Raw genomic sequence first — 16259 nt, forward strand, 5'->3', positions numbered from 1 at the left:
ACTCGAATTCCCATCTGGATTTTGTTCCTGGATATTTTGGTGTATGGAATGGAGCTCAGTTATTTCTTTCCTTTTTCTCCACCTCAAGCTTCCAAAGCTCAAGGTCAACATTTTTCTGAGGTCCGTGTGAGAAAACCACAGCTAATTTCCATGACACAGATGGGAAAAAGACCATAACCACCGCTCCTTACCTTCACTGGCTGCAAAAGATACCACACTCAGTTATCACTGGCAGGATGTTAGATATATTCTAGTCAGGGATAGAGAGATCAAGATGGAGACTATTCAGAGAAGCAGCTATTGCACCCCTCGTTACAGAAGGTGAAGAGGCAAACATGATCCAAATATCATAGGAAACGTGGCAAACTCTACTGTGGCTTCTACTGCTAAGACTCAAAATCTTTTTTACCCTGGACCAAAATATTTGTCTATTTTTTAAAACAAGATTTTCGAAAGAAAAGGCATCTCTGCGCAGAGATGACAGCATGTTTGGTCTCATCTGCGGATGGATGCTGACAGCAGATCCTGTATGGGGATGCCAGATGAACTCACAAATTTTTGGGGCCCGTGTAATTTATTGCCTTAAGTTTCATAACACAATAGGTTTTAGAATCAATAACTCTATAGACAAACTAAGGAAGACCAAGGTAAGTTTAGATCCCATTGAATTTGTGTTGTTGGGTAATAGCACACGATGCAAAGTCATCTAAACATGATGCACCCATGTCCTTAATGCACGAGATCTTTTGTTTTGATCAATGTTTGCGATGTTTCAAAAAACATATTGAAACTTTTCAAAAGTTTGAGAGGATCTTACGAATCAGTGCGCAGACAAGTCTTTTTACCAAACACTGACATGCAACTTTGTTCAGGATGGTTGGTAGAAGAGGGTGAGTGCATGTTAGGGACCTGTGATTAGACAGAAGTTTGGTCAAAAGAGCTTATGGTTATATAGAGTCACATCTTTAGTAGTCGAGAGAATCCTGTATTATAGGTGCTTATAAGAACAGCCTCCACAGGAAAAAAAATCTCATCAGAGCCCATTTTATAGGTTTTATAATGGTGAAGGACCAAACAATCCCATCTTGGAATCAAACCCATAGTTTCAGAAAATACAAAACACAAAATACATTTCAAAACTCAGTGTGTAGAAATAATCGTCCCTCAAGCTTAGGCTTCCCCCACTATTTCCAAGAAAAAAAGCCCAGAGAATGAAATATCTCAAGCAAAGGTTACTGTATAATCTATGAAATGTATAGAGTTGTATGCATCATTTAATTAGGTAAAATAATCACCACATCTTTTATTAGTGCACTTTTCCAAGTACTCAAAAACTCCCAGCCTAAACCACACTTATCATGAGCTGGGAAGTCAAATATTTCTTATTCCTAAGAGGCATGGGAATTCCTCTGTAATCTATTGAAAATATCACTTGTCTGTGTACTGGTACCTACTTAACTAAAAGAAAGCTATTGAAAGAACCAATTCTGCTAGTGTTAATTTGCAACAAATTTTTTACATGCATGAAATAAAAATTATTCTTCTATCCCAATAAAACAGAAATACAAACTGCAGAAAACAATTCCTTCAGTCCTCATGGAATAGGCATTAGAAGGTTCAACAAAAGTTATTATCTCAGACTGTACATTTACTATTAAATTATTGATGAGCTGCTTCTATTGTCATTTTTACTTCTGTTACCAGAAATTAAAGCAAATACTAAATTTCTAAATACACCATGCCTAGGAAAAAAAATTGGGTTCATAGGCACCAGGATTCTCTGCAGTCCCAAAGGGATTTTCACAATCTTACAGGTACCTTCAAGTCCTAGAATTTGCATTCTGCTTTTCAGCTCAGCTTGCAGGTGTTTAAAAATACATGCAACAAGACAATTTGCTTTTGGCTACACATCTAAGAGATTCAAACATCTGAATTATTCTGTCTGAGGTCAACCACAATTTATGTGCCAAACCAGGTTGAAATCAAGCTAGGAAGAGCTATGAAATACTAAGAATCTTTGGTGCTTTGGATCTTGAGGTTATTTCTGACCAATGTGCATCATCCCAGATCTTCTTCCAGGAAAAGGAGGCATTTTCAGGAACCAAATGTAAAATGTAAGCTTATGAATCTGCAGGTTTTAGTGATTCAAATTTTTCTGTGCAAACAGATATAAAATGTGGACTAGAATAGCAAAATTTTGCAAGAGTGTTCCTTGGATTCTGGAATTCTAGAAAACAAAGGATGCACATGCCATCATATGCACTTGCACGCAAACAAGATTTGCAATAAAGACAAAAAGACATGTTTCCCTGGGCTTTAACAATTTATATTGTTATACTGTTTAATATAACCAGAAAATATTTTCTAGGAACTCAGGTTCAAGACGTATACCTCTAAGTGGTATAATTCCACCAAAATGTTGTTATAGTGTATAGACGCAGTACTAATTTTTTATATATATGTATATATATATATGTTTCAATATTATTTAGTCAGTTACCAAGAGAATTAACATCCATCCCAATATGTATGGCACAGTTTGTGCACATACATTCAAATTCAAAATTGTGAACTAGTAACTGAAGTAAACTTACTATTTTTACTCTAAAACAGTTTTCCATAAATTTCTAAATGATAGTTATACTTCATATAACTATCTCCTGAAACTTTTCAATACAATTAAGGTAGAGTTAAAGAGAACTCAAGTGATTCTCCTCCTCAGAGATTCATGTTTAAGTAAATTCCCAACCCACAACCTACAAGCAATCTTTGCTTTCTATTTTCTTGGAACAGATAACACCAATATTAAAACTAGTCTTGGGAAGGGACAACTTGAAACAGAATTATCCATAAATGAAAATGCTAATTAAATTAGTGGGTTTTTTTCTCTACTAAATATACTAAACTTCAAAGCCCAAGAAGGGATTTAAAAAAATCTAAAGTAGCTGTCAGCCGTCAGTACTGTTAATGTCTCTCCCACTCACCAAAGCCCATCCCCACCAGCTTCCCAGTCTTATCTTGCTTTTTCCAGGAACAGAGAACAGAATAATGAAAGAACAGTGGGGTGTGGAAGGAGATGCACTTCTAGATATTTAAGACTGAAGAACTCAACAGCATAATTCACTATGCGCCAGCCACATTTTTCAGAAATAATCAGCATACTACCATAAACTTGGAATTTAAGCCTCAAATATGGCTTTTAATGGGCTGATTCCAAAAGTATTCAAGATTGCCATTGACCAAGAAGCTACAGAAAAAAACCTAGTATAACAAGTAATTTCTGGTATTTTTTCTTCCCTAATTGTAAGACTTTCAGTAGAAAATCAAACTTCACATAGATTGCATTCAAAGACCTCTTTCTGTACCAGCACAAAATTTAAAAAAAAAAAAAAAGTCATTCTTATAAGGGAGAGAAAGAGTCAGAATCTATTAAATCTGTCTTATCTGACACAAAATTACAAGTGTGACGTAAAAATCTAGCTGGCCTGACACAAAGTTGAGCTGCTCCTGGTATAACTTTAAAGAACAAACACCATCTCAAATCCAAAACGCCAGTTGAATTCATTCCCTAACCATGGAGTGTGATAACGAAATAACTGGATTTCTACAAGAGACTTAGAGTTGCACAAAGAGAAGACAACTCAAAAGATCCAGGTTTCCTGATCCCTACGGGGTCCCAATGAATATCTGTGCATTGCCTGTTTGTGCAAATCAGAGCAAAGGCTGAATACAGCAAAGTGAAAATTAATTTTCAGTGCAACATTTAAAAAATACTGAACTGTGCACTGAAATAAGCATCTCATTTCTGGAGAAAAAGAATCCAAGCTTCCTTACCTGCAAGAATAGTCTTCCCAGTACTGTGCATGCTTGTCCTTGACCATGGCTCAGAACAGGCAGTCAAGGAAGATTGTAAAACTAGGACATATTCCTCCTACTTTCTGGTTAAAATGGATATTTAAACTTAACTTGAATGAACAGGGTACATCATGACAGTTACATTTTATAGCCACTGTGATGTCTACCCTCCAAGAACCTCTAATTCCATTTTTAACTTACACCTTTCTGCTCCTTAATTTCCTCTGGCACTGAGTTCCACAACTCAGCTTCACACTGCCAGGATGGGTTTTAAAACTTGTTCTTTCTGGGCAGCAGAAGAAACATTATCTGGACAGAGAGACTTCTCTTCTTCCTCATCCCCCCACCCCTCCCTCCAAATTCTTTTTTCAACCCATTCATCCTATGAACACAGCAGTAAATTCCTTTTCTAAGAAACTCTCTACCCCCAGCACACTTCTACCAGTAAGCTTATGACTGTTCCAGCAGTCAACTCTGCTACGTTATTTTGGTCCATGAGTCTTTCCCGAGCTGACTCTATTTAAATTAATGACTCTATTTAAATTAACCATAGTATTTGTGAGCATTAAAATCACCATACAGGAAAGCCCTCTGACCTGCTGCTAATTCCATTACCTTAACAAATACTGAACCTGTCCAAAACTGCCCCTTTATATACAATCCAAAGAAAGCTGAAGGCTCAGGAACCTGCTCAGAAGAGGTAAAAAAATCCCTCTGAGACACAGTACGTTTATCCTGAGCCCAATAAAAAAGAATAAAATGGAGGGAAAGGAAATTGAAGGAGAATGATAAAGTTAAAAATAAGACACAATTTCTTTCAATTAGAGAGAACTGATGATAACTGAACCAATGGCCAAGGCAACACATTCGTCTGTATTTCACCAGACTCACTAAATCACTTAGTGTGACATGGAAGACATGATAGTTATAATGAGATGGCATTAAGAAGGGAAAAATAAGATTGAACAGTAGAAAACACCATCAGTTAGTGAGATTTGTTAAACCAGGAAATGGTCCTGTCTGTCAATGCACTTTACATTTCTGAGAATGTTTAAAGACAAAAGATAGGGAAAAAATGTAAAAAGATAATTCCACAGGGAGAGGAAAAACAAAAATTAAATATATTTCCCCTCCCTTCTAACAAAAGCTGTACAAATCTGACTTCAGCCTGAAACAACCTCTACAGAGTTGCAAGTGCTGATGGATGGCTATCATATACTCACCAGGCGGACAGTCCTGTGGAACATGGATAATTTGTGGGATGAATCAGCTTAGCTCAAGTTGTTTCAAAGCCCTCTCCTCTCTCTCTGATTCTCTCTCTCCAAGGGCACTATCTCACATGAGTGTGACATTCCAGAACAATGAAATTGGTTAAAGCAACAAAAGAAAAACTCACAACAATGCATTTTAAAAAGCCGAAAAACCCAAAAACCTACACAGAAATAGAACCAAGGCTGCAAAATCACTTCTTAAATAGTTCTTCAAAAAGAAACATTCAGAGAAAAAGCTAGCATTTGCTCCCCACACCCTACAAAGTGCCCTGCAGTAGCACTACCATAAGTTAACACTATTCTGTTCCTATAGACGTGTTAGGACCTATCACATGAGTATCTAAGTGAAAGATATCAAAACTGTTATCTTTTTTCCCCTTATTGTGACTAATGCCAGCTGGACTAATCTAAATATTATTAAACATCATTAAATATCTTAGGTTTAAGCTTAAATTGTGCCAGCAGGTCTAGTTAAGAAAAAGAACATAAAAAATAACATTTTAATTAATTATGTTTCCAGGCTGTGGTGGTGAGTGCCATCCTCACTACTTAAATACAGTCTCAATTATTTCCCACAAATGGATAGATATGTCTACCAATCCTTCTGGCAGCATTTCTACTGCTGTCACATGGTGCAAGATTTAAAAGGCAATCCAGGAAAGTCTATAATGTGCTATAAAAATTGGGAATTATTTAAGTGCCTAGATCACCTTCCCAGGGGATCTTCCACACTTACCTAAATGTCATTGACTGTCCCTGGAAAGTGACCTGCTTTCTGTACTGACAACAGTATAACCCTACTTTTATTCTGGCATCTCTGAGATACTGAAAGCAGCACTCACCAGGGATGGTGCTGTGGAAGACCAATTCTAGGACCAGAGGGGTTATTTTACAGAAGTAAAAATCTACTGAAAATTGCTTTGCATATTATGGTACTTACACCATTGCAACACTCAATACTTTTATGAATATTCTAAACTTATACCTATGTATATGTATATGTATATGTATGTGTATGTGTACGTGTATGTGTATATGTATATGTATATGTATATGTATATGTATAGCAAGCAATTGATGCATTTTGAGGTTGGTTTTGTTGTTGTTTTCCATGCAATAATGATGTTTATAGTCTTAGAAGCTTTTCAACAGTGACAAATACAGTATTTTAAAAAGTCAAATTGTGTATTGCATGTCAAATCTAGCGTGCCTCTGGGAGGACAAATCAGCATGTGTTACACTTTCAAGTCTGCAAGCACAACTGTTAAGGATATTATGATCAACAGGAGGAATGCAGAGTACATCAAAGGGAAAAATAACACTCCTGGTAGATAGTAACCATTTTGTTCTTTTCTGTATGAAATACTACGATGCTGGAAATTGCTCATACTTAAATCACTATTAATTAAAATAAGCCTTAGCTACTACTTCCTCAACACTTTACTCGTTTTCCTTTCTCTGCTTCCAAAACAAGACTGAGATAAAATGAAATGAGTGTGTAATGGAAACCTACATAACCTCCAACAATTTGCATTTAGAGGTAAATCAAATTTATTTGGCTTACACTATAATGGTGCTTCAGTTTCAGCAACTTTTTCTAAAGGTAATGGAATTTTTGTACAACACCTTGGAAAAAAATTTTGCTAAATACACTGAGTTCAAATGCCCTCCTTGTGCATATGCCCTTTTCCAGCAAAATAACTTCTCATTCAAATTAACCAGACACTTTGTTCTCTGTTCCCACTTGTCCACACAAAGAAATTTTTTTCTCTAAAATTTCAGAAGTGCCTCTCATCTGAGGTATGAAGTGCAGGAGTTTATTCCAGCTGAACTTCACCTAAACCAACCAACAGTGCTCCCAGTTTCCACAAACAGCTGATTTCTGATCTTTGCCACCACTTTCTTTCTCTGGAGAGTTTTCTCACACAGCCACTTTTTCACAGATATGGTCATCAGATGCACAAGTGGCCTTGGGGAGCAAATCAGACTCTGGGTACAATATGAAAAATAGGAATATTCCTGTGCACATGTGACAGGATGGAGCAGGCAGAGAACACACTGCCTCTGCCCCAGGTTTTCCTGGATTCCTAAGGCACAGCTCAGAGGGACAGAACAGGATGCCTCAGTCTGAGAAGAGGCATGCAAAGGCAAAAGGATATCAACTAGCTGGTTTTCTGATTCTGGTTTAACATCAGCATGGATGGGAACTGACATATTAAGTTGTGGAGTTCCCACCTCTCTTGAGTGCACTATTTTTTCTTTATTTTTAATTTCTCAATAGATTTTAAAAATTGATTAAGAAGCTGAGTCACAATCTCACCTAGTTTCTGTATTCTAAAGGTTAGTACAAGCATCCAAGTATCATATTAACATAATAGCAGCAAAAGTCAATCCAGCATGAGATTGAAAGCACTAAATTCACCCTTAATTCCAATTATGGCCTGTTGTATAAGTTTCAAATTTTATGTTAGAAATTGATACAATCATAATTTCCCACCTCCTAAACCCTTTGAGAAGAAAGAAAAAAAAAAAAATAAAACAGAGACTTGGCAAAAAATTCCCTTTTTCACTGATAAATTATGACCTTCGTCTTGGAAAAAACTTCATAAAATTTTTCTTGAAACATTCTAATGTCTACATTAGGGACAATGCTGTGAAGGATAAAGAGGGAAAAAACAGATTAAAGGGAATAACAAGCTAGAGCTTGTTTGCCATACAGGTAAAATACAAAATACACCAGAAATATTTTGAATGCAGGAGAACATATATAGATTTTGCCACAGTTAATATCTAGTGCAAGTTCATGGCTTAGAAAGAGCCCTTGTGCCATCCTTGAAGGACAAAAAGCACAAAAGGACAAAACCAGGAGTAGAAAAACACCTTTAAAATGCATTTCACATTTTCTTCTAGCCCAAAATTACTATTACTACACACTTTATAAGCCTGCAGCCAGTTTTAGTAAACTGCTACTTACAGGTCTTGCATGACAGCCAACACATGAAAGTGGTGAGTAAGAGCTCTCATTCACTGCTGCTGGCAACCCACTGCCTTTCTGATTTCTTTCTTCAGAAACAAAGATTAGGTGGGGGAAAATAAGGTAAAGGGTTATTTTTAAAAGTCCTTATTTTCAAATCACTATCCAGGAGCTGTCTGAGTTGGCCTCTCATTAGTTGTCTCTCATCTTCCACTTCTGTCTCCATAGAAACCTTGCAGCAGCATCTCCTGCCTCACTAGCCTGGAGTCTTCAGATTTGGCTGGTGCCAAGGGTGGCTGGGCAAGCTGGGGGAGGATAATGGCAGCACCCTTCTGGTGCTGAGGTTCACTTTGCTGGCCCCCTGGCACACGGAGACCGTGTGTACAAAACAGAGAAGCCACCTCTAACCCATTACACAGACAGTTCATCCCAATCCCAGCTGCTTCCCTTTATCGCCCTTGCAGAGATGGATGCATGGACTGGGATGAAGGAAACACCTTGGACCTCACAAACTAAAACCCCAAAAGCTGGAAAACAAGTGAAGTGGAGGGATCCTGAGCTATGTAATCAGTACAGAGAAAGTCAGCTGGCTGCAAAGTGGGGCACTCCTCAAACTCTTGCCCTCCTTTCCCTCCTCACTTTTGCTTCCAGAAAAGTGCAGGGGACACCATCAGGAAATGGATTTGAAAAAAAAAAAAAAATCAGTCTGAATATTCAGAGGTACATTTTAATAGCATCTCTACTGTGGAAAAACACACTCAGAAAGTCTTTTTCCATTCTATTTAAATGATCAATCTAGGAAAAAAAAAAACAAACAACCAACTTTTTTTTCTAGTATCATTCACTTGTTTCAGAGAGAGGGGGTACTGAGAATTAACTTGTGGTTTTTTGGGTTTTTTTACTTGAATGGCCAGTACATGAATAAAGTGGTACTTTTTCTTTCACCTGTTTCAACTTTTCCATCACTATTATCCCAATTGGAATATACCAAAGAAGTGTCATTTTGAGATGACAGTTATGAGTCACCAGGTGGCCAAAACTGGCTAGTCAGATGCAAAAGAAGTTACTACTCTCTACAGACTGCCCAAGGGGACTACTAAAAACTTTAAGATTGGGAATTGCCCTCATCAAAAGGAGAGGGTATGTTCAGACAGACAGTCCCTCAGAATGGTTTTTCCCTGCCAGCCCAGCAAATCTCATTCCAGTTTGAGTAAATTGTTCTTAAAATAAAAAATCTGTCCTCTCAGAGATAGACACAAACAGGAAGAAGTGGGTCATGGAAACAAAAAACACAAAAATGATTTCTAGCAACTTGCTAACAACAAGGGAGCCTCTGAAAACACTCCTTGCTGAGTAAGAGGTGACAAAATGCATCCTGTGAAAATCCAGAGAAAGGAGGGGCTCTCAAACATCTTCCCGTGTCTGAGAACTACTACAACAGTATATGAACACAGTATCTCCTCATTGTAGTTCTTAGGCCCTGCAGACAGTTTCTGTTCAAGAGATGTGTGCTCAGTGTACCAGAACTCTGAACAATCTAGAAGAAACAGAAGTGATTTTTTTTATTTTTCCAATGTATGAAAGCCTTAACCTCTATATGAAATACATACCTACTGAAAAATTAAACTATGCATTGCAGAACAGATTTGGAGCCTAGAGGTTGCACAATAAACTAATGTGGATATAATATATCAATATATACACACAAAGAATAAGCAGTAGATATTCCTTATCTATTGTTTTCAATCAAATGCTAAAGCAAATTGACAATCCAAATGTTTATTGTGGTGCAAAAATGTATCTGCATATTGGGTTTTATTATATCTAGAGTTGTGAAGAATTTCTAAATATAAAGAATGTGTAAGGACAGAAATTACAGTGCCCCCATCACACTCACTCTCTTTCAATTTACCATACTTCCTTAGTGTCAGAAAACAAATGTTAAACAGTAAAATGAAGGTTTTCCAACAATGAGATAATTTTTCAAATCTATGATTTCCAGCTGATGGCCAAGTGAATGTCTTGGATATCTTAGTTCTCCATTCTTAGATGCAAAGGCCCTGTCACAAGAACAGAAATTCAGATTTTTAAGAAGATACTAAACAGTAATGAAGATAGCTACTCTATTTATTTGCCACCATTTTCTGATGCCACAGGCCCAGAGGAAGATGACAGCTGTTACTGAAGAGAAAGATGATTTTGTAGAAGTGCTTGAGGATTTACTAACAAGAAATGAAAGAGGAAACTTCTCCTACCTCTTTAAAGCAAAGGGCTGGAACCCATGCAATCAATAACAGTAGACTGAACAAAAGCAGAAGAAGATAAAGGAAATACCTTGATAGACCAGGGAAAAAAACACCACAGAGGTAAAAGACACCTCTGGAAAATGTAACCTATCAATTTTAGTAGCGCACCTGCAATTTAATCTCAGCATGGCACATTTAGAGCATTGAGAATTGAAACTAGAATTCAAGGGGGTCTACATTCTCATTCAGGTTTAAGGGAATAATATTTCTGTCTAGCAGATTGACCTACAGACTGATCCAAAAGCATTTTTTTGCAAGAAATAACACTATGTGGAGCAAGAAACACAGGATCAGATCCCTTTCAAGATTCAAATGCAGAGAAGGGAATCATCCTCATCACATTATTTAGCACTCGAAATCACTAAGGCAGGTGGCTTTTGCTCCACAAAGTGCAGGAGCAAGAGGTGCAGGAGTGTAACAGAGCAGCCTGCCCACAAACACTGCTTTAGCTCCTGCTGAGGGCTCAGGATGGATCCAGCCCAAAAGGCTGACCTGCCCTCTCCAGCCTCGTGCCCTGCTGGAGCTGCCTCTCCAACACAGGCACCAGATGTGAGCAGCCATGCAGTCACTGGAACAGGTGATGGATCCATCTGAAAACTAACCCTACCACAGAAAGAAGAGGAAGATTCATTTTCAGTTGATCAGCAAAGCTTTACGAGTTCTTTCTACAACAAAGAGGAGAGAGGACCAGCAGTTTCTCTGGCACTGCTGGCCTGGGTCAGCAAAGCTGCTGCAATGAAATGCTCCTGCTCACTGCTCCATGCACACAATCGTAGCACTGCTAACCAGGTGACCTTTCCTCAGGTGCTTCACATCACAGAGGTTTTTAGTTTAGTGAAACACAGCTTGGCCTGCATTTCAAACAGACTCAGGTTACAGAGCAAGTGGCCCAAGAGATCTCCAGCCAAAGAGATGGTAACTACTTCTTTCTTGCATTCTAAAGAGGGAATGACATGTCACCCTGTACTTGAGGCCTGAATATTTTTATATAATTGGTCAATAGCATCATCAGGATGATTGAAGATGATGAAATTGATAGAGAAAGAGACAAAGCAAAGTGCTCTCACTCAGCCAGGCTCTGGTAGAATCTATTCATTTACAGCAAACGAAACAGTGTGGGAAATAATATTCAGATAACCTTGCAGGTATATTTTGGTTGCCAGTTCATTTCAACAAAATGGATGCCATTCAAAGCCAGAGTTCTCAAAAAACTAAGTTAACCGCACACATACACACACTTTCTATATAAACACACATAAATTAATATTAAAGATTATAACAGAAGGTACAGAATTATAAAATAAACAATAAGAGAGCAACCAAAACTAAGGTTGATGATGAAATCAGAACTGGACCTCATTATAACATATTTAATTACACAACTGTCTTTTTTCTGTTTTTGATAGGACCCCGACCTAGTTAAGTGCACAGGAAGACTGTTACTGATACTGGATTATTTAATCTGAAGTACTCTGTTCTCGAGCATCTTTGGTCTGCAGAGTGATGTACAGACAATAGCCACCACGAGAAGAGAAAGGATGGCACATTGATGATACCTGGATCAGCCATCAGATGTTAAAGGGGTTTGTGCTGACCATCATCAAATTTAAAAGTCCTCCTCTGTAGGCAAAATAACAATGTGAGCCACCCAGACACTGCTTCAATCTTCCACAGAAGTTTAATCTCAAAAGAGAGGCAAGAACTGTGGAGGGTCAGACACTGAACCATGGCAAATTACCCCAGAAAATTAAGAATAAGAATACATTAGTAGCCTTAGACCATTAGGCAAATACAAATGCATGTGTGACAACAAATGCTTACTGTGACAGAGACAAATACATGGTGTTTATGAGAACAAGAGGATTGCCCCCAGTCTCAGGTGGGTGACTCTGTTGTCCCAGTTGAAGGGAAGAGGAACCAAGGGCTTTTACCGGTGAACCAAATACTTTGCTCAATATTTCTGGCCAGGGGCAAGAGCAGGCTGGGTAAGACAGACCTTTTCTGGAAGCTACCTTGTTTGGTGTCCCCAATGTGTGAATTATGCCAAAGGAAAGGGAAAAAACCCAACACATTTAGTTTATTATTCCTCTGCATTATTTTAATTATGTCTGACCTACTGTAGCCTAGAAGATACAGAAAAATCCTTAGTCAAAATTAAGTGTACCTTTCTGAAATTTATTCTTGCACAGTTTTGCCTTCATCAAAAATTCAAAAAATCATGGGAAATGCTTTTACATGTCACAGCTTCTTCACTCTGGGTAGATATGAAAGAATATGTGTACCTCTAAAGGAAAACTTCAGGGAGAGAAAAAAGAAACCAGCAAGATTTATGACTGTGTACTTATTTATACATACTATTATTATATATTCCTTTATTTTTTTTACAAAACAGACTAGTAGTTCACAGAGTTCACAGCGAATATATCCAAAATATGTACATGTTACTGGCAAGATTACATGCAAAACCATGCATTTAATAGAGGAAAAAATACAGGGATTTTCCACTGTTTTACCTTTATTTCAAAACCTGGACTATAAATCAACTAAAAAGGCAGTGTTGAAAAGAAATGATAATTACTTTATTCACATATGACCACTAATTTAAAAAAGCTTATAAATGTTCCTGTTTTCTTGAAACAAATTGCAAATTGATGGATCTCACTTATATATTTTCATAAATGAAAGTCTGCTACAAAAATTAAAGCTTTCCAGTAAAGGAAACTTGTTTCATAAACTGAAGAAACTCCCAAAAAGGATTTTTTCCTCTCACTTAGGGACTCCACGGAGGGGGTAGTGACATTTTTGCCTGTTAATCCACACTCCTTTATTATGCTCTACTGAAATACAAAGACAGAATGTCTGCATTCTCTTCTTTTAAGCAGAATTCTGTAGCTTTGAAGAGAGCATTTCATAATATGCTTGCATTTTAGATGACCAAATTGTAACAAGAATAAGGATATACTGTGCGCCCTGATCCTACAAACCTTTATTCAAAAGCAATTTTTGCCTAAGCATGCAGAAACCAGTTAACTTAAATACAAGTGTGCAAAAGACAAAAGATAAAAACCCTTCAATAAAGTTGCTGTCCAATTAAATGAAAAATTTTCATAAGATTAGCAAAGTAGCTATTCTTTCCTTACATTTGTAGAAACAAATAATAAACACTGAAACACATTATAGTAACAATAAGATACTCTTGATTAATATTTTTAAATGGTTTTTTTCTAAGACATTTCTCTTTAAAAAACATGACATTTTTGTTTGGAAGTGCTTATATTAAATCTCATAAATCTACTTCCAGGGGTGGAGGACTGATTTAAGAGTTTCTTAGTGTATCAAGCAGCCTGTAGGTGAACACTAGACTATTACAAAGCACCTTTATAGAAAGAAAATCCAGGTTAGTTCTGTAACTAACATCCCTGACCATTTTTAGCAATAGCTGCTAATAACTCTTAAAAGCCCTGAAGCAGTAGCACTATTGTGAACAAACCCCAAGGAACTGCCTCTGCAAATTCTGCTATCAATCTGATGCTGCAAAGAAGCACAGTAGTTCCAGAAGCCTTTGTAAATTCCATCTCTGAAAAATGATTTCAACAACTATCATCTACTGAGTATATGGGGGAATATCTGTTATCACTGTAGATTCAAATGTTAAAAATCCACCTCAGGAGGGCTAAAAACTGCCCAATTAAAAAACTGACCCTCACTGTAGCCTAATATTAAAAATGAACTATGAAAAGAAATCAGGCTTCAGGAAATACTACTTCATCTTCTAATACACTAGTTTTAAAAGGCATACAACTGAAGAATTATTTTTGTCCAAAGCTATACTGAACTCTATTATATCTAGGTATTCTTTATATTTTTAAAAGAAAAAGTTTGGGGTTTTAAAGCAATATATTTATATTATTGTAAAGTACTAAGATCAAAAATTGAGCTGACTTTTCCCTCTACGGATTAGTAAATCTACAGTAGCAAATTTTGCAGGAGCCATTTTAACATCCACCTTCGTATAGTTTTATATGTTTATTACTACTTTATCTAATAAAAAATCCCTAACAAAAAGCTAAATAATAACAATAATACCACTAATAATAATAATGACCAAAAACCCCAGCAAAGTATTTGCTTTTGCTACTGTGTATTCCGTATCACATTTGTGCAGTGTATGTACAACTTGAATGGCTATAAGTAATTTCAATGCAAAAAAAATTTACTACACCTATCATTAAAACCAATCTATATTCTCAATTACCTCTTAGAACAGCTCCTACTGAAAGAAGTTCTAATACAGATGAAAGACTAAGCACCACTAAGAACCGCACAAGTAGTGCATGTCTGGAAGTTTCATATACCTGATATTTCTCGAAAACAAGGAACTTGCCTAGGAAAATGGGAATTTCCTGCAGCTAGGACCCAGTTTATTTGAATGCAATTACTTGTGCAGTTAGTAATAACAAAGGGGCAGGCAAACAGCATAAGACATCATATTTGTGACTTTTTAATATCTGTACAGAATAAATAAATTCATAATTGATGGATTATATATTCAGGCAGGGTAACACAATGCCAGCCTTTCATTGTCCATGGACACACAGTCTCATCACCAGAGAGCACAAATGAAATGCTAATGGCAGAGAAGATGAATGCCAATTTCCTTCACTTTGCTCCAACTTTCAGTGGCTCTCTACAATAAAAGATAGCTATTTGTGGAGACTGGCTTGTTCCATACCATTAACTCAGAACAAAACATATTTTTAGTGGGACAGCAGTGTTTACTTGTAAGAACTGATGAATTGTACACCACCATTTATCACTTGTAGACAAAGACATTCAGGCACAATTTTGGACATAAATCAAGGTACATGCTCCTAAATAAAAAAGGGATTGCTTAAGTCCCTAAAACTGCATAGATTGAGGTCAGATTGGCCATAGCAACCAAGAATGGTACTTAGGCCTTCAGTAAGACTTAGCAACCAATAAATGAGCTCAGATCTCTTTTCATCTCCACTGGTGTGAAAGCCAAAATTAAAAAGATTAGATCACGCTGCACCCATCACAATAGACTTCACAGTGAAAAAGTCATTTCTAGCCTTTGATTCACATCCAATAAATAACATTCATCCCTTCCATAATGAACAACTTTCAAAGTAAATTGAATCTCCATAGTGCTGCTTTCCCTTGCTGCACCATATTTACATAACAATATATCACAGGAAGCTCAGAGTGGGTCTTGCAAATGGAAGACATGTCTTTAGCACTGATTGCACTATACTTAGCTTTAAAATGCTTGCCATTTAAACATAATGCACAGTAGGTTATAATAAATAATAAACAACACTTTAAATCTTGCAGTATGAAACTTTGACAATTTCAATATGGAAATTCCATAGTAAACAGCTCCCTCCCCCTTTCCTTGGGTCCTTCCATTTGAGGATATTCAGCAAATTCTACTTTCCAGGAGCACTGGTGATACTATCTGTCTCGTGTTTCCAGGAAAAGGGATAGTACATTATTTCATTTTTACTGCCTCTTTTCGCACTGTTCCTCTTCTCTTCTATATATCTTTTCAAGTACTTGTACAATTCTTTCTAATGTTCCAAACACATCAGTAACCTATTACTCTAATCTCACACAAAGCACTAAGTATTGCTCATTTTCCTCTCCCTAGAGCAGTAGTTATTTGTAAATAGGTGAAGCTGATCACAGTTGCAGGAATTTAACACAGATCTAACACATGAAATCAAAAAATGCATTCAGCAAATATTTGTGTTGTACTGCCACTGTATGCCCTGTATTTCCCATGCTTAGTTTGTCATTATTACAAATAGATTGTCATTCCCTTCTTACTGC

General features: G+C 37.0%; 1 long non-coding RNA gene across 3 annotated transcripts in view; it reads right to left on the reverse strand.

The window, feature by feature from the left end:
- The window catches only part of LOC116995432, a 75592-nt gene that overhangs the window by 52610 nt on the left and 6723 nt on the right, over positions 1-16259 (reverse strand). The gene's annotated exons all lie outside the window — the stretch shown is intronic.

This window comes from Catharus ustulatus, chromosome 4 (genome assembly GCF_009819885.2).
Source record: "Catharus ustulatus isolate bCatUst1 chromosome 4, bCatUst1.pri.v2, whole genome shotgun sequence".
Classification (NCBI taxonomy): domain Eukaryota; kingdom Metazoa; phylum Chordata; class Aves; order Passeriformes; family Turdidae; genus Catharus; species Catharus ustulatus.